This window comes from Anabrus simplex, chromosome 10 (genome assembly GCF_040414725.1).
Source record: "Anabrus simplex isolate iqAnaSimp1 chromosome 10, ASM4041472v1, whole genome shotgun sequence".
Lineage (NCBI taxonomy): Eukaryota > Metazoa > Arthropoda > Insecta > Orthoptera > Tettigoniidae > Anabrus > Anabrus simplex.
Window position 1 is genome coordinate 77,183,405 of NC_090274.1, and position 24,452 is coordinate 77,207,856.

General features: G+C 39.8%; 1 long non-coding RNA gene across 1 annotated transcript in view; it reads left to right on the forward strand.

Moving 5' to 3' along the window:
* The first annotated feature begins 9,253 nt into the window (after nt 1–9,253).
* The window catches only part of LOC137502391 (uncharacterized), an 87,798-nt gene continuing 72,599 nt past the window's right edge, over nt 9,254–24,452 (forward strand). Inside the window, exons 1-2 of the long non-coding RNA XR_011018762.1 lie at nt 9,254–9,355; nt 14,277–14,395. This is a non-coding gene — a long non-coding RNA (uncharacterized lncRNA). The remainder of the gene's footprint in view (nt 9,356–14,276; nt 14,396–24,452) is intronic.

The following is a 24,452-nucleotide window of genomic DNA, read 5'->3' on the forward strand; positions in this document are numbered from 1 at the left end:
CCCAGAAGAAAGGGTTTCCATTATCGGAGCCAGCGTCGGATCTTCACGTTGGTATTTCTCGATATCCCTAAAAAGCATGGGAGCATCTGTTAAGATGGCATTAACACCAGATAGTATGGACTCGGAAGGTGTTGAACTGTCGACCGGTTCATGGGTCTCGACGTCGTTGGAAAACATACGGCTGAGTCCATCAGCAACAACATTTTCGGTACCTCTGATATGCCTGACATCGAATTGGAAGGCAGAAATACGGATGGCCCAACGGGCTATACGACCAGTACGACGCGGCCTACCTAAGACCCAGCTTAAGGCTTGATTATCTGTCTCCAGGTCAAATTTGACATGTTCCAGATAGAGACGGAACTTTTCTAAGGCAAATAAAACTGCCAAACTTTCGAGCTCATAGAAGGAATACTTGGCTTCTTGAGCCGACAAGGTCCTAGATGCATAGGCGATGGGTCTCCTCCCTAGTTCAGTCTCTTGAAGAAGGACTGCAGCTACTGCTGACGACGACGCGTCGGTTTGGACGATGAATTTCTTTGAGAAATCAGGCATAACAAGGACAGGGGCATTACAGAGAGCTAATTTAAGATCTTCAAAGGCGGCTTGTTGAGAAGGTCCCCACTCGAATTTGATGCCTTTCCTAGGAAGAAGGTTTAAGGGCGTCGCTCTATTAGCGAAGTTAGGAATAAACTTCCTGAAGAAATTCACCATACCAATGAACCTGGCGATACCTTTAATGTCCTTGGGAGGTTTAAAATCACGGATGGCCTGTGTTCTAGAATGATCGACTGCTACACCATCAGGTGACACAATATGCCCTAGGAATGACATAGAAGGCTTAGCAAAGGCAACCTTGGACAACTTGACAGTTAACCCAGCCTTACGAAGGCGATCGAGAACTTCTCGCAGATGATCTAGATGTTCTTCAAAAGTCTCTGAAAATACGACGACATCATCCAAGTAGTGGTACAAGTACTCAAATTTGATGTCGGAGAAGACCCTATCTAGCAGCCTAGTGAGTACAGCTGCTCCCGTGGGGAGCCCGAAAGGCACGCGGTTGTATTCGTATAAGTTCCAGTCCGTGGCAAACGCTGTAAGGTGTTTAGACTCTTCGGCAAGGGGAATTTGATTATAGGCCTGATGCAAGTCCAAGATAGTAAAGAACTTGGCCTTACGAAACCATGAAAAACAAGAATGAAGGTCAGGAAGGGGCACAGATTGCAACACCACCTTCCGATTGAGAGCCCTATAATCAATGACAGGCCTGAAGCCTCCTTGGGGTTTCGGGACTAGAAAAATAGGCGAAGAATACGCCGACTTAGAGGGCCTAATAATACCATCCTTCAACATCTGATCGATGATTTCTTTCAGAGCCTTCATTTTAGGTGGAGATAGCCTATATGGTGGAAAACGGACAGGAATCGAATCCGTGACCTCAATTTTGTATTCAATAAGGTCAGTAACACCAAGAGTATCAGAGAACACCTCTGGAAATGACTGACATAATTTACGAATACTATCAGCCTGCTCCTCAGGTAGATGTCTAAAGTCTAACAACATCTCATCCTGGGTAGGCGAAATAGATGAACATGATACAGAATTACACTTTAACAAGGGAATTTTACAATTGGACGCAAATTTGAATGTGCACGACTTACTCTGAAGATCGAGCACAAGACCCGTGTGAGAAATGAAGTCCGCTCCCAGTATGATGGGGCAAGACAAATGCTTAGCCACAAACAGTTTGGTTTTCCATGTAAATTTAAAAATACGAATTTTGACCTGTACAGAACCTAGAATTTCTAATGGAGATGAATTAGCCGAAACATATTGAACAGGAGATGAGACATAGTCAAGTAGTTTACAAATAGATTTCAATTTTGAATACCATTGGTCCGAAATAATTGAACAAACACTGCCTGAATCTAATAGAGCGGTTATAGGCTCGTTATTTAACTCAATTTTAAGAAAAGGAACAGGTGCGGGGGTATCCACCGCAATCCCAAGACATTCTTTAGGGCATTCAAAAGATGAATTTGAAGACTGATCGTTCCCTGAATTCACGACCTTTTTGCCAGGGGCTGAGCCTTGGGAAGCAGAATTAGTCGACTCAGCCGAAGCCGCTAGTCACATTTTATTATTGGCATTGGTGGAATTTGTACCAGAAGTAGAGCAGGAGGGGGTGCTATTTGAGTTTGGGCAATTCTTGGCGATATGTTTGAAAGCCCCACATTTAAAACAGCCTTGTGATGAACCAGCCCCATTCCTTGTCCCACTCGACTTGATCAGTGGACATTTATTGCGAAGATGGTCAGGCGACCCGCAAGCATAACATTTACGGGGATTGACTGGTCGGCGAGGTGGAGGCCGAGGATTACTAAAAGAAGGCGGGGGTTCTTTCGCGACACGCAAGGAATCGGCGTATCTCACTCCTTCCGCTGAGACTGCCAACGCTTCAAGTTCAGAGAAAGTTTGCGGGCACGCCGCGAAACACAAATATGACCTATAGGGAGGTAAAATTCCCTCTACAATGGCTTGTACAATCTGATCCTTGGGGATGTGAAGAGCAAACACCCTAGTATAAAACTTAATGTCCTGTATGAAATCAGCCAAGTTTTCATCCAAGCGCTGTACACGGTAATAGTACTTCTGAATCAGAGATGACCTCGCGCGAGCAGGAATAAAATTTGCAAGCAAGTGTGCGTGAAAATCTTCAGTAGATGACTGTTCAGCTATGGCTCTTACTATTTTGTCAGAGAGAATACCAATTGCATAAGGATAGATGATTTGCAAAATTTGACATGGAGAAAGGGAAAACACGAGGGCATGATCCTGAAATTCAACTAGAAATCTTAAAAATGAAATTACGTCACTGGTGGTATTAACGGAAAACTTAGAGATACCTCTGAGCAACATTGCCAATGGATGAGGCAAGCTACTAAACCCGGGTGACATAGTAGGTAAAGGTTTCAATGGCAAGGTAGTTAATTGAGAACGTACATTATTTAATGAGTTACGGCGTTCAGACTCGTCCAATGGGGCAGAGGTTGTTTGAGCAGCAATGGTTTTCCTATTTACTTCTCCCTTATGAGGCTCTTCCTCGCTACCTACATTCACTGTGGTGGGTAGATCGCTTTTGGGAGGGACCTCCCCAGTTAACAATTGAGTGACCTTGCTAGATAATTCAGAAATATTTTCAAGCAGCGTACTAGCTTCTTTCTTCTGAACGTCATTCAGCTTTAGAGACAACAGATCGTTAACTCTATTTGAGAAATGAAACAGCCTAGCTTGCACACGCTTAATTTGATTAGGAGAAGGATCATTTTCATCAAAAAAACTAACTACAGATGCTAGCCCAGTAATATTCTCGACGATCGTGCAAAGAGAGTCGTCAATTTCTTTCTCTCCCAAGGTGGGGATGGAAATGGGCAAATCAAGGGACTCTCTAAGCTTGTTTGTGTCTACTGCAACCGTGCCTCCAGATTGCACATTTCTAATAGTCAATTCATAGATCAACTCCTCCTTGCGCAAATAGTTAAGATGGAGAACATCGCGAGGTCCGGGCATGATGACAGAACAATTTTGAAAAACTCAAAAAAATCCAGCAACTGAGAAAATTGTTAGAGTTCGGAACAAAACAATGTTTAGCCGTCAAAAAGGGCTAAATTGAGACCCATTCAACCACGCTCTGCTACCACTTGTTACCGTGTTTTAGCGGTAGGTAGAGGTGAAAGAAGGTGCGGGTGCGAACGGGTCTCAAGCTACGACAGTAAAATTAATTTAAAATTTAATAAGGTTATATTTTCTTTTCAAAATAACGAAATAACAACATGGCAGGTACAGAGTAGCAAGGCAACAAAAGTACAATTACAATATTTACAGGATTTGGGCTTCGAGCCCACGATCAAAATCCTTGAGCAATCAGCTCAGTTTTACCCCAAACACAAGTTTCAACAGAGGGGCAGAAAACCCCATTCATGCCTAGGAGCCCTTGCTCCAAATTACACTGAAAAGCCTCCACGAGGCATACAACACTCAATTTTCGAAAAAGAGCCACTCGCTCTCAACTTTAAGCCTCTCAAAGGCCACACCAAACTCCACCTTCAAGTTGTCCTCACTGGACATAGACACAGGGGTAAAATACCCAACCTACTGAGGTCTATTAAATGAAAAGGGGCAATTACATGACCTAATCTGGCTCTAGGCCACTAATGCAAGGGCTAATCCCATACTACAGAGGTGACTTTAGGAAAGAATAATTTGTTTTACGTTAACGAAGAATAGGTTGAGAAAAATAAGTTCACCTCAAAACAATATGATTGGGAGCTCGAGAGGGTTAAGCACTCTCTATCCCGATATGCAGTTTAAAAGATGGGATAGATACAAGTTCCTTTACATTTTAAGGAAGGTTACATAATGGAAAAACTTCGGACCCGCCCCGAGAGTTAAACTGCTGAGCTAGCAAAGAAAGAAGTTATTAAGTGGCCATTACCTTGTTGTTGACCGCCGCCGAAGGAAGAGGCGCTTCCCGCCCCCTGCTATGTACTTTACACACTGAAAGATGGAACAGAAGTGGCCCGGAGACCCAAAAATCAGCAGTTTATATCCTCTCGCGGAAGGTTCGAGGCTTTAGGGGAATGAAAACACCCTCCCACAAGCACTTTCTTGGGTAGGATACAGCAACATATTCAAGTTGGGGGAAGATAGATCCGATAGGTCAGAAATTAATAAAAGAAATTCGGGATTGGCTAAATACAAAACAAGGGGAAAGAGAGGGGTATACAGCCAACTTAATAACAGAAAGAAATTTAACAAGAAACAAACTTTTGAAATAAAAATTTCTCCAAAAAAACAGTTCTTTCACTCCGCACTAGGGTGCACTATTGTTGATCTTCAGTAGTGTCCTCTAGAAGAGAAAGTTCACACTTCTTACTACAAGCAAAACAAAAATACGTCGAAAATGACACAGTTCAAAAACTCCAAAATTTCCAGGTAGTGACATCTTCTGAAAAACTTGAAAATTAATACCGTCCATAAAGTTCAGACTTCCTCCAGCAGAGGAGTTTCAACTGGCGCACATTTTAAATTAGCGGCGTGGAGGTGTACGCCCGGTACAGTAATAAAGATGAATTGAAAAAGTGCTATTGTCTAAATCATAAACTGTATGAGGTGTTCTCCTTTCTCAGTCCTAGCCAAACCCTCTTTGCTTTTAAGATCAACATCTGTGATTTTCGATATTTCTGCACTGATATCGCTGGTGATGTTCGTTTGGAGGTATGTGTCCCTTGCGGTGTGTTGTGTTGAAATGGTCTTAATATTGCTAATATGTTCTGGGGATACCACAAATGTCTACCTTCTCATGAAACAGCTGTTACCCTCCAGCATGAACTAAAACTCTTGATATTCCAAATGCTGGATCCAGCCACCAAGGGCACATGTGAAGCCTGTACCTCCACATCAAGACCTTGGTAATCTCCAAGTGAAATCTTTAGGAAATGCAAACTTTCCATAACTCACCTGCCCTTATGACCCTATTCATCCAAGGCCAATAGCGTTCTAACCTGCAAAGGGGAGTGTCCCGTCACAAGCCAATAAAAGTGAAGATTGTCAAACGGTGAACGCAGGTCAGTGCTCACCCTGCTCTCGTGGGAGACGTTTCCGTTGAGCCAGTATTGAATACCTCTATTTCCATGCTTTGTCACTGCGCGCTATGGAAGGGGGAAACGACAGGACATCTCTCAAGATTCGCAAGAACTTCTCAATGCTGTTCCCATAAAAGCATGCCTCATTAGACTCTTGAACATAAGCACGCTTCTTACATCAGTTACGTGGCACACTGAGAACAACAGGCTTTGACAACTTGCCCAAAGGGACAATAGGTTGTGTCATGAACAGAAGTTTGGCCTTCTATTCACTGGAAATGATACACGAACAAGCTATAAGTAAGTTTGCGACATCAAGCTCAACCCACCAGCAAAAATCAGTCGCTTTATTTAAGCCTCATCATTGGACTGGCGTGAATGCGATACAGTGCATAACATAATGTAAAATAGTGTTCCACTATTTCACAGCCCGAGAACACATCAGAAGGGTTAGGAATGAATTGTTTGACTTTTGTGTTCATTTTTTAAGACCTTCTAAACTAAGTTCTTTTCTATCTCATTCCTTTCTTTAAATAAGCAACTGTGTTCATATGAACTTAAATAAAAGTTCAAAAGAAATATTCGAAGTGTTCCTGGCAGATCAACTAAAAATGCAGGCATTTAAAATAACCCGAATACTGCACTTTGAACAAGAAATTCTAACGGCAGCATTTTGTTGTAATTCGCAAAGGCGCTCGAGAGAATGCGGCGCTATTCACTTTATCTTGAGATGCTTTGAGATTCTCCAGATTTTTGCCATTTCTCTAGAGCAAGAGAAATTCCTATCCCTACTGCGCACAGCTGGGCAATGCTGAGGTATGTGCTGGCAGGTAGGGTGCCTAATTAGTTGTGCTGTCGGCTTTTGTACGCGGAGTGTTGAACTGTCTCTTGCAGGACTTTTGCTGATGCCATTGATGAATATATTGTATTCTATCGGAAGCGTATTGTCTCCCTATGGTAGGTAATGGCAAGTGCTAAAACAAAGTTGTTCGTGGGGAATATAATTCCTTTTCGTAATTCAGAAAAGGGTGCAATTTCATTTAGCTTGCCTTTCTTTCAAGAAAGTGAATGAGCTTCAGTAGTAAGAAAAAATCAGACATTTATTAAGAAAATCAGAAGGGAGGTGATAATGGGATGAAGTTATCCACTCTGGGTAAAAACGGAGTAGTAAAAAAGGAAATTGTACTAGATGATACCGGTAAGTGCATCATCGGACGGAACAAGGCGATCTGCAGTTTATAAATATCCTATTCGCTGCTCTGTATTGCCACCAATACCCACTGCTATGGAATAAGATGGATCCAGAATCATTTCCTTTCAAGGTTGCTGTATTACAAGACGATTCGCAAACATCTGAGGTAAGTATTGCATTCAATGGGTTTTAAATTTATGAAGATGAAAGAAACTATATTGTGCTTAAGAGATCGGTGTACCGGTACCTGAGAACTTGAACAGAGAATGACGGGATCTGTCCTGTTGTTTGATGAATGTTGTATCTGTCCATCATTTATACTGTAATAAAGTTTTGGGAGTACGATGCACTAGGTTTTCTGTCTTTGGACAGTGCAGAAAAAAAAACTAAATCACTTGACTTAAAAACAGCTTGTACCAAACATGTCAGATGAGTCATAGTGATGGACAATGAGTTGTACTACACCCATCAGATTAATGAATTACCTTCAACATCTGGCAGGAAATACAAATTAAAAGAACTGGCTAATGACAGATTGGAGTACTGTGAAGCACCCGATTGCTGACAAAAATACTCTATGTACCAGTTACTCGAGGATAAAGAGCGCATCACCGCAGACTCTTGCAACTGTTACAAGTGAGGAATGGAATGAGTATGTACTTTACAAGTTGAGAGTTGAGTACTGGAAGGGGAATGGATAGCTTGAAGAACTCCTCATACCCGTTGGTAGCGACAGTTGTAGCGATTCAAACTCTCAACGTGACAGTTATAGAGTACTAGTATACTGCATTGAGATCATATCTGAACAGGATATCCATTACTTCTATTGGTAAGTTGGAATCTCTGCTTATTTTAAAAAGTGTTATTTGTACAGTAAATTGTCCTCATAGTGTTGCGCTTCACTATATCGGTAAAGGCATCCCCTCCTATACTCGCCCTGTTGTCACACCAGCTGATGGAACCGGCACTTGGCTTCAAGGATATTCCTTCAACTACCCGACACTCGTCGTAGAGTTGCTGGCAGTATGGTCTATTCCATTACCATAGGGAGATACCTATCTCATCCTATGCGTATGAAATGGTTAAGAAATTTTAAATATCCTTCTGCCGCTTTTTCCCACACCTGTGGGGTCGCGGGTGCGAACAACGTCGCACATGTGAATCTGGCCCTGGTTTACGGCCGGATGCCCCTCCTGACACCAACCCTGTATGGAGGGATATAATCACTATTGCGTGTTTTCTGTGGTGGTTGTTAGTGTAGTATGTTATATAAAGATGAAAGTGTTGTGACAAACACAAACGCCCACTCTCCGAGCCAAGAGAATTCATCAGACACGATTAAAATCTCTGGCCCGGTCGGGAATCGAACCTGGGGCCCTCTGAACCGAAGGCCTTATTTTTCAAACAAGGCCACGTGCTCTTGACGTCACGGTCACGTGGTCATAGCGTCAAATGGTCAATGATTTTTCCGGGGTCAATGACCTCGAGTGCTGACTCAGCAGAAAAAATGCTGACGCCAGTGATTTAGAACATACACTGCCCTACAACTACTGCATTCGTCAAGTGAAAGATGGAGATATTGATGATGACATCTCATCACTGGGCGCAGCAATGGACACGAATTGAGAAGTGCCACATAAATGTAACATACAGGCTTCCGATACGCTAGTGTGAGACACGCTACCTATGGTTCGTAAGTCTGGTATCAGATGGAAGGAAGATAAGTTTCTTCAAAGAAATAATTCTTTCTAAGACCATCACTTATAATATGGACATGATATAGACTTTTGGGGTTATGCCGTGGCAAGAAAATAAGGCATAAGCCGAAAAGTCTGTATCATGTCTCTAAGTACGGGCCGTGAATACAACAATGGCAAAACCATATTTTCAATCATAATGTACAATGTTGCAAAGTTTGGACTGGAAAGACTTGGGAGAAAGGAGACGAGCTTCTCGATTATGTGGTATGTTCCGAGGTGTCAGTGGAGAGATGGCGTGGAATGACATTAGTAAAAGAATATCTCTGAGTGGTGTCTTTAAAAGTAGGAAAGGTGAAGTTGGAATTCAGGACAAATTGGGACAAATATTCGTTTGTAGCAAGCGGAGTGAGGGATTGGAATACCGTAACTTACTAGGGAGATGTTCAATAAATTTCCATTTTCTTTGCAATCACTTCAGAAAAGGCTAGGAAAACAACAGATAGGGAATCTGCCACCAGGACGACTGCCCTAACTACAGATCAGTCGTGACTGATTGGTTAATTGATAAACAATCTACTTATCGAAACTGCAAACACAAGTTTGACAACAATAAGGAAGCATAACGGCCAACTTGTATGCTATACGGCCTATGAGCATAGTGGTAATTGGTGGTATACGCTTCAAATTCCCATTCGTCTCCCGTCTCTCTGTAGGTACGCACGCCGTGTATTTTCTGTCTTGTGGTCTTGGTTGTCCCAGATGACTTCAGACTTCTGTCCATGTGCAGTAGTTAGCTGGAGATAAGTGAATTATATCGGGTGTGTATCTATACGGTCGAGGAACGACGCACTGGTTATAAATCTGTGAGAAGCAAAATTCGCTATTTCAGGTTTACTTTCGAAGTGGTTGGCTTGTTGTTACTTAATGTTCGGATTATTTTGTTTTATTCTGTGCTTCTCGGACATATCGCGGCTGCTTGTGCAGGTTTATTCTGTGGATTGTGCTGTTTCTCTATGATGTTCTACATCAGGTAATTGCAGTTTCTTACGTTTAACACTGTGTCCAAAGGAGCCTCAGTCTTGTACATCTCCATAAGGAAAGTTATACCGTATTTTACGTGATAGGAAATAACGTAAGCTTTATTGGTCAGTTCGCATTTAAATATAAAAGATCAGCGGAGGATAATTCTGTTTTTCAGCCGACTGTAAGCTGACTACATTAAATATATCTCAGCTACCATTCTTAGTGATAATACATATACATTTGTTTCAACATGGTACCGAATTGATTCAGAATAGCCTGTTCATGCGCTGTAGTATACACTGGCACCAAAAAGTATTGGCACACCTACCATTATATATAAATTCCACACAAATAAAGGTAATGCCAAGACACATATATATTTATTGAAATGTACAGTGGTAAATACAAGGTTCTTCGAGTATAATTGGTTTCTCAACACAAAAATAATACCGTAGTTTACAAAACAAAATCAGTTGCTCTACACGTCAAAAAAGGTATTGGCACACCTATGCACAAATGAAATTGAAGTCTCTGTACCTCACGTAACTCAAGTCTAGTAGCCTGTGTGCATACCGTTGGCAATGATGAGTTTGTAGACGTCTTGGCCTGGAGGGATCCATGTTGCGAGTTAAACAACACCGTCTGAACTCACACTTCCCTGTAGAACGACATTTTGAAACTCTTGTCTCCAAGATGCTCAATTGGGTTAAGATCAGTGCTTTGTGTGGAGTGAAAACTCTTCTTGGTGCATTATATAGTAACCACCCCGGCGTTCGCAGAGCCGTATGTTTCGGGCCGTTGTCTTGTTGAAAGTAAAAGACGCCATCAAGATCCAGTTTCTGTGCACTGCTACATAAGTGGCCGCGCAACTCATCGGCATATTTACGATGATCCATGACACCTTCAATAATTTCCAAGTCACCAACATTAGAAGTTACCATGCATCCCCAAACCACTATGCTTCCTCTCTCATGTCTTACTGTAGGTAGGCCATGTTGTGATTGGAGCTCTGTATTTGGTTTGCACCACACTTTTACATTTCCATCAGATCCAAACAAGCTAAACTTGGATTCGGCGGAAAATATAACAGAATTCCAAAATTCAATCGATTTATTGATATATTCTTTGGCGAACTGGAAGTGTTTTCTTCGGTTATCTTCCAAAATAAATGGTTTCTGGTAGATCACCCATGAATATCAGCTGCATTCAAAACATTCTTGATAGTTTGAGGACTGACCTGTTTGTTGGACGTTGACTGGATGTCTGATACAATCGACTCTGCATTTTTAACACATTGTTGTCCGGGCACGCGCTACTCCGTTCTTTCGTGTGGACCGGAAACAGAAGCACATTAGCGATGAGAAATAGGATGAAATATAAATACCTGTAAAACCTCTAAATGGTTCTAAGACTCTGTTTTCATCCTTATTTCTCCAACCATCAACCTCAATGTCACTGCAATCACTGGCATCTTTACTCGTATTATTGCCGCCGTCAACAGACACGTCTGAACTAAATGTCGCACTTTCACTTCCGCGCGTATATTTTGATATTGGCGGACACACATCTTCACAATCACTAATACTTACACTTTCGCAATCACTAGCGACATCAAATGAACTATCAGCATGCAATTCTCTGAATATTTCATCATCGATCAAGCTGTCTTTGCTACGGCGCGCCATGCTGACACCTGGCAATACACTCGGTCACGCGGTACTGAGGGTTATGAAACCACGCTTCCTGTGCCGAAAGCATTGTCAAGGAAAGAATATATCTATCTAAATTCCGATCAACAAAGACTTTAGTTAGTAAACAACACGAAATATTTCGATTAATAAACGGCGGAGAGGATAAAAACACACAAGAATGAAGCAATGTGAGAAAACGTTAATTTACGTAGCCTGTCGCCCGCGCACCAGTACGAAACTACGTTAATTAACGTAGCCCGTCATTAATGTGTTAAGGACTCTTTTAGTGCAAGACGCGCTATGCTTCGACGCTCCCTACATGTAAGAACTCTTGGACGTCCAGATCTGCATTTATTGTCTGTTGTATCAGTCTCTTGAATCTTCTTGATGATTGTCCGCACTGTTGAATAAGTAACAGAAAGTTCTTTACCAATTTTGCGGTAACTTTTACCCTGCAAATGCATGTAAACCACCTTGGTGCAGAACAACATGGTATGCTCCTTCGTCTTCAGATTCATCCTGACAAGTGTACGACCCATACTCTGGCGTCAGGCAACGGACCGAACTGTTTGTCAATTCCGATTGCACATATCTGGTATGCGGCGCCGTCTGCAAGGCTCAATAACAAACGACGTACAGTGTGCCAACACTTTTTGGAGCATGAGAAAACCCTAATTTAATAGATTACATGTGTTAATGTTGTGTTTAGAAGAAAGTAAAATATATGCATAATTTCCTTTATTGAGGAAAGGTTAATGGTATATATATATAATGTTCCTAGTATTTATACAATTGCATTATATGCAAAATGGTGTCTATGCCAATACTTTTTTGGTGCCAGCATACGTGCCGTTCCAACAGAAATTCAGAACTGCTTCTGAAGTGTGAGTTCTGAATTCATGCTGTTCTAACTACATTCAGAACCATTTCAGAGCCAATGCCAGCAGTGCGCATTTAATACCGGGGATTGCATGTTCTATACATGCACATTTGATTCGATCATAAATGGTGTGACTACATGCAGTACTTCTCATTGGAATAGTGACGCCTTCCATCATCCATCGCTTAACATTTTGTAATGATTCATAGATGGCGTAGATACATTTCACAAATGTCAGTTACTTATTCCAACAAACCATTATTAGCGATCAGTTCCGGAAGCATTCTGATTCATTTATGCTCATTAAAATAACTTTGAAGGAGTTCATAGCCAGTTCGGAACTATTTGTTGTAACAAACGATTTCAGAACTGTTTGTTGTAATGCACATACATTATATATTGTAGCATAATCAGTAATGGTTGCAACTTTTTGGATAAAGTTGCCAATGAGTACCTGGCTATCCTGCATCAAATAATTTGTTTGATCAATAAGGATTTGGCTAAACTGCTACTGAATTCAACATATTGTATGATATCTCTTAAAGGGGATGCTAGCCCATGAGTAATGTGCGTCGAGAGAAGTACTATGGCTATATCTGTGTAAGAAACGGGCTTTTTAAAATACATGAGGCACAGGGCTTACCCACAATTGTCATTAACATCCAGGATAATTTGCAAGTGTTATTAATAAGACTGGGCTCACCACTTACTATCTGGAAGATTTGTGGATTGAAAACAAAACTGAATGTACTATATCAGAACGTTCCTAATAGTGACTTTCAAATTTTATATTGTATCTGAATCACCACTGGACTCTAGCGTAAAGAGAGTGAGTTTTATATTGAGCAATACAAGAGTTATGCGGCCAGTAGAGCTGGTGGAGGGACAGGGGGCGGGGATTGTGTCTTCATAGTGGCTAAAAGCGGATCGATTTCCCTGCAAGTTGAGCAAGGAATGATTAGTTTCGAAGGTTAGTTTGTAGAATTTCTTTTTTTTTTTTGTTGCAGTTTGCTTTACATTGCATTGACACAGATATTACTCATGGTAATGATGGGATAGGAAGGGGCTAGGAGTGTGAAGGAAATCGCTGCCCTAGAGACTGTTTTCTGTGTTTTCCCATTTTCACACCAAAGAAGTGCTGGGACTCTACCTCACTCAAGGCCAGAGTCACTTGCTTTGCCCTCCTAGCGTTAATGCCATAAGTCCTATCGGTGTCAGTATGATGTGAACAAATCATAAAAAAAGGTACAGTCATTAGACTCCCAGTGTAGTGTGAGATATGTAAGTTGCATAGTCACAGGCTTTTCACAAGGGGTGTGCAAATTAATCCAATTCTTTGGGTGTGGGTTGTTCTTTACTTGAAAATGTTCATCCCTGAGGTTTAGATTCCAGGTAAAACTGAAGGTCCTGTGGCATTGAGCACAATATCAAGTCACCTTAAACTACAGTCTTGACTACAAAACAGCAATAATACTATAGTTTATTTTCCGGGTTGAACCGTGTTGCTGTTGTCTGAACATGACGTACAGTTTGCCGATGTTTCAAGTAGCCTACATTGCAGTATTCTTTGTCAAGGCAACTGAAGTACCCGTACTCGATCCGAGGTAGTCAGTCTCCCAGGTAGCAGTCACAACTACAAGAGTGGCCCTGACCTTGGACTTTCACATCCTAGCCTTTCTGGCTGACGTAAGCCTCTGGCTGCCCCGTGAGAATTCTGGAAGTTATGTGTCACAGCCAGTTAGTGGGGGCTTGCCCGCACTGTTATGTAATTGGGGTTTCTGCCTGAGTGTATACATAACAGCGCGGGCAAGCCCCCATTATCTGTCTGTGGCACATACCTTCCAGAATTCTCACGAGATAGCCAGGGGCTCACGTCAGCCAGAAAGGCTAGGATGTGAAAGACTAAGGTCAGGGCCACTCTTGTAGTTGTGACTGCTGCCTGGGAGACTGACTACCTCGGATCAAGTAGAGGTATTTCAGTCGCCTTGGCAAAGAGTACTGCAATGTATTCGAAGCGTCGGGAAACTGTGCGTGATGTACTGACACCAACACGGTTCAACCCAGAAAATAAACTAAATAATTCTCCACATTCTGGAAACTTCACCTCTAAGATAGCAATAATAGTGTTTGTTGCTCATGTTTCAGTGCAAGTTCAGTTCAAGTAATCTACATCCCAAAACCGTCTATACCTTCGCACACTATTTAAAATGGATTTGGAAGTAAAGGTCAAAGAGGAACCAATCTGCTTTGAGGAAACTTCATGCGTAAGTATCATTCCAGGTAACTTTATAGTGATTACGATTAAGCCCTTAGCAGTCATCTGAGTTCGACTGGTTAAATAACTCTACTTTTATGTGATGTTCAGGAGATATCTGAGTTTTGTGCTGTCTATTCTTAAGGCACATATATATTTATATACTAATCTCAAATTGACTAAATGTACTTTTTATGATTACACAAATGCAGAATTTACAAATATGCACCTTTTATTAGGCACAGCATGTCTAAAAGCTGAAGAAGAAGTGGAGTTCTCTTCCTCTCTCTTTGCTTTGTAGCTCTCGTGGCAGTCTCAGTAGCTTGCCTTCAGGTTTCAAGTTGGCATATTAAATCATTTATCACCCTGATGGTATTAAAGGTGTTCAAATACATTAGCCTATTGCGGGAATGATTTCCGTCATCTTAGTGTTTCGAAACCTTTAAAGCTAGTTTGCACGACATAGAAACAATAAGTGTTAGGCTGGTGAGCGGGTAGTCTTCCTCCGCTTCAATAATTTACAGGAAGAAGAGCAAATAATATCCATGAATTCAATGACATTATGGGACGTTTGATCCGCTCTGTTGAAATTCCAGCCCAACACCAACATAGAAAGATTCCATCTGTCATAATATAATGAATTACACGTTTAGATCTTCAGGAGTCGAATAATTCAATGATAGACCAGTTCATTCTAGATAGTATTCTAGGAACAAGGCAAAAATATTATCTTTGGTAGTATAATAGTTAATTTTTTAATAGGCCTACACTAAAGGGGAGGGGTGCCTGGCTAAGGCAGTAAATGCGCGATCGGTTCGCCCGTAAGGACGTGGGTTCGAATCCCCGTCAGGACGTCGTAAGATTTAAGAAACGAGACTTCCACTTCCGGAGGTGCATATGGCCCTGCGGTTCACTCAGCCTACACCAAAAATGAGTATCAGATTAATTCCTGGAGGCAAAGGCGGCCGGTCGTAGAGCTAGCCACTCTACCCCATCAAGTGCCAAAGTTACGGATAGTGGAAGCCTTTACCTTCCACCCCTCCAAGGGCCTTCATGGCCTGTTCGGAGATGACTTTGCTTTGCTTTTACACTTAAGTGGGCTACAACAGAACAAACAATAGGAAGAAACATTTTATCACTGATTGATTTTTCTAAGGTAACAATCTGACGTTTTAATACATGTTTTAAAATGTTATATAACATAAGAATAACCAGTTGAACTTTTCATAAATGTTTTAAAGTGTTCCATTACGTTTTAAAGTGTTCCATTACAACAAACATTATCAAGAAATGGCAATTATGTATGTGTTAAAAATGATGGTATATATTGATGATGTCTTATGCATAGATGAATAATGTTAGAGCTTAAGATATGGGGAATATTGATTTATGATGTAGAAATCACTGATGAAGTAATTTTGGGCTCCCAAAACATGTACATGTGAAATAATGGTACAAAATTTGAAACTGATGATATATTTTCAGGGCAGACCACACCATCACCCATAGCATATTATGTGCTGGATGTCTTTCATTTTCATTGGAGATAATAGATAGTTGTTGACATTGGAACCTTGCATTCATTATTTTCCCTCATGGATAGTTTCATGGTTGGTTACAAAACACTAATTATTTTCAGTGTAAATTAACTGACCAGGCCCCATTCTTTAAAGAATGAGCACCTTTGTCTTACCTACAAGGCCCAAGTAAGATTTGCAATGAATTTGAGATATAAGTACCTGAAACCTAGGGCTGATTTTGGATCCTATCAATGCTATGGACTTTTTTTCAGTAGGTAAAACTACTGCAGTGATATTTAGGTTACTGTTCATGATAAAATTACTGATTTTGATTGCGACTGGTCGCTTCCTTTTCACTTAAAATCATCAGGGTATCGGGTCCATTAATGCATTATTGATAATTCTGTATTATCTTCTTTGGCATGAACAGATTTAAATTTGGGCTTGTATGGGGTGCTTGCTCATTATTGATTTTTACTCATCTTTTCTCCTGATTGAAAATGTTTTATAACATTGATGGTCAACTTTCATAATTGGATTTTCCACTGTCACAATACTCTTAAAGCTTCATGAAGTGTTGCTTTTGAGATTGCACAGGTGGATAAATCTAGGGGAGTACTATACTTATTCGCTCTTAGGGTGACGAATTAACAGGACACATGTGGATAGTGAGATGGTTAACTACTCCATTGAAATGAAAACTCACCTTATACTGCATTTAAAAACCAGTTATTGGCAAAATAGTTACCACCTCTTTTTCCACCATGATATTACAATACTGGTATCACCTGACCTGATTGTGTGTCTGTAGGTACTGCAACAGCTTTATTTATTATTTTTTTGATGCTGTGTGTTCAGCGCGTTGACCTATAGAGATCTCTTGCCCCTACTTGCACCGTGTAATATGAACCTGCATGTAATTTAAATGTAGGAAGTGTGGAGTGTTGAATGTGAGGAAAAGGAACGTTAAGCATGACCCAAACACCCAGTCCCCAGGCCAGGGATATTAAACATTTACAATTGAAAGCCCCTGATTCAGCCAGGATATGAACCCGGGGCTTCCGTGTGACAGGCAGGCACGTTAACCCCTAAACCACAGGGCCAGCTTTATTAATGTTCTATGAAATTTTGCACAACTGAAGGAATGTGATAACAACGTTATTATTGTTACCTTTTTAGAAACAATTACCTGCAGGATTTCATTAATTTAGATTAGAGCAAGTCTAGAGATTTAGAGAGATAGGGCAGGCCATGATGTTAATGTGATAAAGGAATTGTAGTAAACATTAGTTCAACTACATTGCTCTCCGTAAGACCCCTTAATGGGTGAAGTGCCCTGCCATGTTTACAGAACGCCAACCTAATATAACATAGATATGTACTAATTACATACTGTGAAACTGTTTAGTTAAATGATCAATCATTATTTTCAGCATAATTACATTGGAGTTTAAATGTTTAGCAGTTTTAAATGATGTCACAAACCCATATGCGACTCCAGAGCAATGGAATAGTAATTCCCAGTATTGAATGATTATGAATGAGCAGTAGAACACTAGAAGTTCAAAATCCTCTGTTTTCTTGTTCAGGGTAAAAGTACTAAAATAATTCAATTTTGCAGTTACTGCTACCCATCTGTTAATACAAATGTCATGAGGGATATAAATTGAAATTTTCTCAAATCCGTTTTAATGCGTAGTATTCCCCACCTAGCCACTCATTCCTGATACACAGCTAACACATTTTCTAAGGAGAACACTGCACGAGTTAGAGAAGAGGCTGGTAGGACTGGATAAATTGACATGGAAAGCTGCATCATTCTAGTCCCTGGACTGATAAGCCATGCGTATTAGTAATGACTGTAATCTGTATTTATAAATTGTAACAAATGTGTATCTATATATTGATTATTTTGGCAGCATTTTCTTTTAATTAACCATTTCAGGTATAATAATGATACCTAAATATTTTTAGCTTAGGGGTCTTGCATTTCTTTTGTTGTTGTTTGTATATTGGATGTATTTGAACCCACGTTTGAAATTCTCTTATCCATGGATATTTTTTAGGTTTAATATCATTTCAGCATCCATGAATTGACTTGAGTTTTATGTGAAGACTGAAGCAGTGATTTTTCACTGCCAAAAAATGTACATGTCCAACCTAATTTGAAATCTTCCAACCTTATTGGAAATCATTCTGCTCATGTACACGATTTTGTTAGGAGGATTCATGAGGCAGATATCTTTTCAGAATGCCTTACATTCTTAATTCCTAAAGCACATAGCCTGTGAGAAATTTTCTTTCTACCTGAGAGGAATTTCATATTTATTGTAAGTCACTTAGATTTAGTCATCTTTTATATTCACATGAAACAGTAGACGAGCTGTCACAATACCACTTTGAGGAGTGATGAGTCAGACTGTTCATGAGAGTGAAAGCTACTGGGACAGTCGTCAGCATCCTTCTTCGCAGTTTCAGAAGTCCCTGATCTAGACTAATCACCTCACCTGACAATGTTTTCAACCTCACAATGCTTCCAACTCTTTCCCACGATACACTTCCAGCACCCTAGTTAACGGCCCATCGATCCAGTTCTTCCCATCAGCTGCAACCAGCACCACATCCTCTTCTCCATTGTTTATAGACATCTTATTCTGCTTCTGAATAAACTGACTTAGGTACTCTTCTCAAATCTAGTTGCATCTGTAGTAGAAATGAAAATCTCCTTGATAAGTTCACAGAATCCAGTTGATCTATATCTAATATTCCCATGCAGATATTCTCTTGCAAAATACTTGAAGGTGAAAGTTGGTTGAGAATTTCAGGCAAGTAGGTAAGAGTACGGGAGTTAACAATGGCTTCACACTCGTGCAGTATTGTCATATTCCTTTTGCAACACAGTGAAGCTGTCCCGAGGACACATCCCAAATTTCTTTTTACTATCCGAATCTGACTTTGCCACCAACCACCCCACCAGCCTGCTGTGGGACGGTTAATCCCCTACTGTATTCACTGCATTGTGGACTCTCTTTCTGTGTGGTTTTAGTCGACAGTTCAAAACAAATTATCTGTACCAGTGAAATTTGTTCCAATTTTATAGTAGACACTTTTGGTCTTTCTCATCGAGTGATGAACCGATGAAAACTCAGTGAAAATACATTCGTAATGAAATTGCTGAGTAGTTCCAAGTGCACTGCCATATACACAACAAATGTAAAGAATATAACCCACCCCTTCCTTTTTACTTTCAGTACCAGGAGTCCGGCAAAGTCTACATCTGTCACCTCAAATATCACAGCCTCTATTATTCTGTTTTCCAATAGAGTTCCAGAATCAGGATCCACCTTCTTAGCTTTGTGCCATTTTTCATTTCACACATCTTGATAGCATGGTCTGGCTTCTCCTTCGACATTGTATCACTGAAAATTTTTCACGCAAGTGCAACAGTAACATGCGAGTGCCAACAAGTAATATTCCAACACCCACAACAGAGGGAATAAATTCAGTTAAGTTTGGACCTTTGTCATACAATCATTCAGTGACAAGTCCCTCTTGCTTTTGCTGGATGCCTCGAATATGGGCCTAATTTGCATTGTTGCACTGTCCTTAAATACACCCCGAGGAAGTAGAATATAGCCTGTACTCTAGCCCCTTCAAAATGTCTCTCTTCAACAATTCCACCTTTAGCCCAGTCTTGCAGTACAGAATCATACTCATCAAATTAATTCTCACGAATAATTTTCTCAGGCATAGAATACCGTTTTTCTTCTGCAACATCGCTGTTTTATATATTTCTTGCAATCACTATTGTTTCTCAACTCTTGTGTCAAGAGGGCAATGATGTTGGTGAAATTACTCTTAAGGAATAGGAAAGAATGGTAGATATACTCCATTGTCACAAAGCAGCAGGAATAAATGCAATTAGACCTGAAATGATGAAGTATAGTGGGAAGGAAGGGTTGAAATGGCTTAATGAAATAAGATTATCATGGAGTGTTATTAAGGTACCTTCAGATTGGATGGAAGCTGTAATTGCACCTACCTATAAGCAGGCAAAGAGGAAGGATTGTAACTGTTATCAAGGTATCTTAATCTTAATAATCAGTATACCAGCCAAGGTGTTCACTGTCATCTTGGGAGGGAGGGTGATATCAGTGTTTCAGAGGAAGTAGAATAAAAAGCAGTGTGGTTTCAGACCATAAAGGGGCTGTCAGGATTGTATTTTCTCTATTCGCCAGAATTTTTGAATATCTTCTTAGTTTACGTAAATCTTCTGCTAAAAGGTATAAAATGGCAGGAAGGGATTCAGTAGGGTGAAAATTTAGTAAGCAATCTGGCATATGCTGACAACTTTATCTTAATGGCAGATTTTGCCTGAAGCCTGCAGTCTGCTGTCTTGGAACTTGAAAATATGTACAATGAGTATGGTATGAAAATCAGCCTTTCTAAGACTAAATTGATGTCACTAGGTAAGACAAAATAAGTACAAAAAACTGAATGCATTCTTACACACGATCACAAGTATATTGCCTTATTACATGATATACGAAAATGCAACCTGATACAAGTGTTGGTTCACTTTTAGTTCACGTCATTGATGGTGATTTTTGATCAGTCAAACCTATTAAGGAAGAGTCTTGCTATTAGAATAAGAATGAAACAAAATTTTCAAGGAATGGTCCTTCTCATCTTAATTTAGCCATTCAGAATATTGAAAATAATAATAATAATAATAATAATAATAATAATAGAGGCCTGTTGCAGATTTTTTGAACTGACACCTATAGAAAAACATGAATGTCTACACACTGAGGCAAAGAACAATAAATGTGTCATATCTTCCATACTGTGCATCTCAACCATGATGAAAAGAAGAGGATGTGTTTCTTGTAGACTCGTTACACTGCACCAATCCACATGTGTCAGTGCTTGTGCACTACAAAAGAATTATACCTTTATAGGACTCTATTGGATCCTCATATAAAATACAAGATAAAAATTGCATTAGTGCAGTCCGTGTCTTTGCCCATTGGCAGCATGGCTTGAAGTTATCAGTGAAGTTACCCAGAAGTTTGTGTTGATTAAGAGGATCTAATAAAGTCTTGTAGGTGTATAATTCAGTAGTGCCATAATGGATATGAAGCTGATAAGTAACACTGCAAAAGATGCAAATACTGCACATATTTAATTGATGTAGTGGTATATTTTACACACTATTACGTTAAAAGAGGATATATGATTGTTCACCCTTTCAATACTATTGAAATGAGAAATGTAATTTTTACATTTCTACTTAATTATAATTGGTACCGGTGTTGATTATTATTCTTCGTCATCATCAGCCAATCACAAATAAGTATAAAAGGCAATGCACATGTATACAAAATGTGAATTTTAGAAAATTCCATCAGATGCTGTCTAAGAAGTACCATAGCACTTTAGGGCTCACTGTGTGTTGGAAATTCAATGGTATAAAGAAGTCTAGGATCAAATATGTATTTTTAGGTGTAGTTCATGAAGCACATCTGTCTGGCTGCTCTTCAGGAATTTGCTCCTTACTACATTTACGTATTTGATCTATGACTTCTTCATGATTTTGGAACTATCAACACACAGTGCTGATCCCTAGAATTATATAGGGCATCACCAACTACAACTAAAAATACATATTTATTCCTAGAATTCTTCATAACATTGAATTTCCAACACACATTGTCACTAAAGAATTATATTGCTTCTTAGACTGCATCTGACTGAATTTTTTAAACTTCACATGTGGTTTACCTGTGCATTGTCTTTTATACTTTTTAGTGATCGGCTGAAATTTCAATGCATAGTGCTCCCTAAAGTGTTTCAGTGCTTCACAAACAGAAACTGAAAGAATTATTTAAACTTCACATTTTATTTACCTGTGCATTGTCTTTTATACTTATTTATGATCGGCTGATGATGACCAAGAATAATGGTGGAAACGGGTACCAATTATAATTAAGTATGAATGTAAAAATTAAACTTAATAGTGAACTCATCTCAATAAAGAACACTATGAAATTCTTATCTATTAATATTTTACACACTGCTTGCAATATAATCAACATATCCACTATATAAAGAAAGGACTACATAATTGGTGACTTAATCTTTATCAAGTCTGTAAAAATCAATTTCTTGTTGAATTGTCTGTACAAGACCAGGGTACAACTAAACAGTACATTTCAAAAACACATATTAGAATTACAAGATAGGTCAATCTGACCGGTAAAAAAATGAAATAGCATGTGGCTTTTCGTGTTGGTGTGTCCGAGGACAAGTTTGGCTCACCAGATGTAAATCTTTTGATTTGACCCCCGTAGGCGACCTGCGTGTCTTGATGAGGATGAAATGGTGATGAGGGCGACACATACACCCAGCCCCAATGTCAGTGAAATTAGCCAATTAAGGTTAAAATTTCCGACTCTGCCGGGAATCAAACCCAGGACACCCGTGACCAAAGGCCAGCATGCTAACCATTTAGCCATGGAGCCGAACAGTCTGGCCATTGAGACACTTCCTGTATGCAGCTTTGAGTTGACCAGAATTTATTTATTTATTTTCTTAAATTTATTTATTTGGGAAAACCAAAACAGCGAGAAGCCGAATTACAGAGTTCCGCAATAAAGAACATATTTACAATAGAGTATCACAAGGCAAACATAAAAAAATAAATGGAAGAACAATGACAAAAAACATCTAACAATAAAAAAGGGAAAAATTAAAAACTAACAAAATATCCATCTCTGTTCCTCACACATGGGAGGATGAATTCCAGGTTATCCTGCCTTAAACTCCATGTGAGGAGGTGTCTTAGTACAGATTCCTCTCTCAGACATATGTTTCTGCAAGACCTTGCACATGTAACAAATCAGAAATGATACCATTCATTGCAGTTATTTTGTTAGGGTTACAGAGGGACGAACCATTAGTTAACATAATGTTATTAGGATAACTTTTGCATTTTTCAATTTCAGTACAGATTTTGGCCTTGTTGGAATATCTGTTTACAGCCTTAGTTTGCTTACACATAAAATGGCATGAATTTATTAAATCAAATGCAAGGTTGAGGAACATTGCAAACTGAATGGTACTTTCACATTCTGTAAATACTTCAAGACTCAGATTACTGCAAAATTTAAGAGTATTAGCCACAGAATTATTGAAGTTTTATGCACGTAAGGAAATGTTTATCTTCTGTCTCACCTACTCTAAATTCTTTCTCCTTAATCTGTAATCAGTGTGCAGGCCTTTCACTTACTGTAATAGTACCAAGTTCTTCCAGGTATTTCACCTCAGTAATATTTCCTTGGTCTGGAGCACTACCATCTAAGAGAACCTGCTAGGGACTCCATAGCAAGTTTTATATTGTGAGTAGCATCAAGGAAAGTTAATGCCTTTTGCTCAAACTCTGCTGGATGTGGAAATGAACACTGGGAGTTCAGTCCAACGAACTTCATTCCTAAGGTTATCAGTCGCAATCCCATCGCAGCTGCTAACTATATAATTTTTTGAATGAGCCCTCCCCTTATTTTTGAGCTCCTATTCAGTGTTGCCACCATAGTCTAATACTTCCTTGGCCACTTCATACTCACCAGTGCCCAGATATCCCTGACATAAGTCAACATAGACATAAAACTTCTTATTGTCCCGCACCAAGTTCTTCTTAACAGCCGTTTCATTAAACATCTAAGTTCCGAGGATTGGTTTTGAAATAGCCCTAACTTTTCCTTTCTTTTAAAAACTCTCCTCTGTAAAACCTGGACTGCCATCAATAGATGTTGCCCTGTGACAAAGATTTTGAAGATGTCTTGGTGTAAAAATTTTGTGAGGTACTGGTAACAATAGGGATACTGGGGATATCGATGCATGGTTGGGTTTGCCTGAAGTCTGACAAGGTCTTGGATCACCTCTTGGAAATACCTACCCAGAGCAGTGGGACCTGAATTATTATGTTTCTTGTGAAGACCTTCAGTGATTTCTTGCTGATGGAAGACTTTCCTCCTGCTTCTTGTTTACTTTGCTATGATTTCAGCCGGGTTTTTTTCTGGTAGCTTGTACAAATTGTTCCTTTAATTTCTTAGGGATGGGACAATAGGTGTAGTTTTGGTCATAGGTTTGGTGATTTAAAAATAACCAGATTTAGGCTACGATCATGGCTATCTTCCTTTTGTCATGTGCCATAGAGCTCCAACGCATTGATCTGAGATGACCGTCTTCTTCTAAGTCCTCTTTTGCCTAAATTTCTTCCTCAAAATATTACTTGTAACTAGAGGATTCCCGATCGCTTGTCAATCCCGTAGATTTCAGGATTACGTTTTCGGGATCCCGGGATTTTCGGGATTGACATCATTTTTTAAAATTTGCAAAATATACTGCGTGAAGCGAAACTCTCAGTGCGTTATTTATGCGTCTTTTCGGTGTGTATATGCCTGTTCTCGTTTGGCGCACGAGTTTATCTCCTATGTGCGTGAAAGTATGACCACAATTGCTTGCATTGGTACATTACCTCTCCCG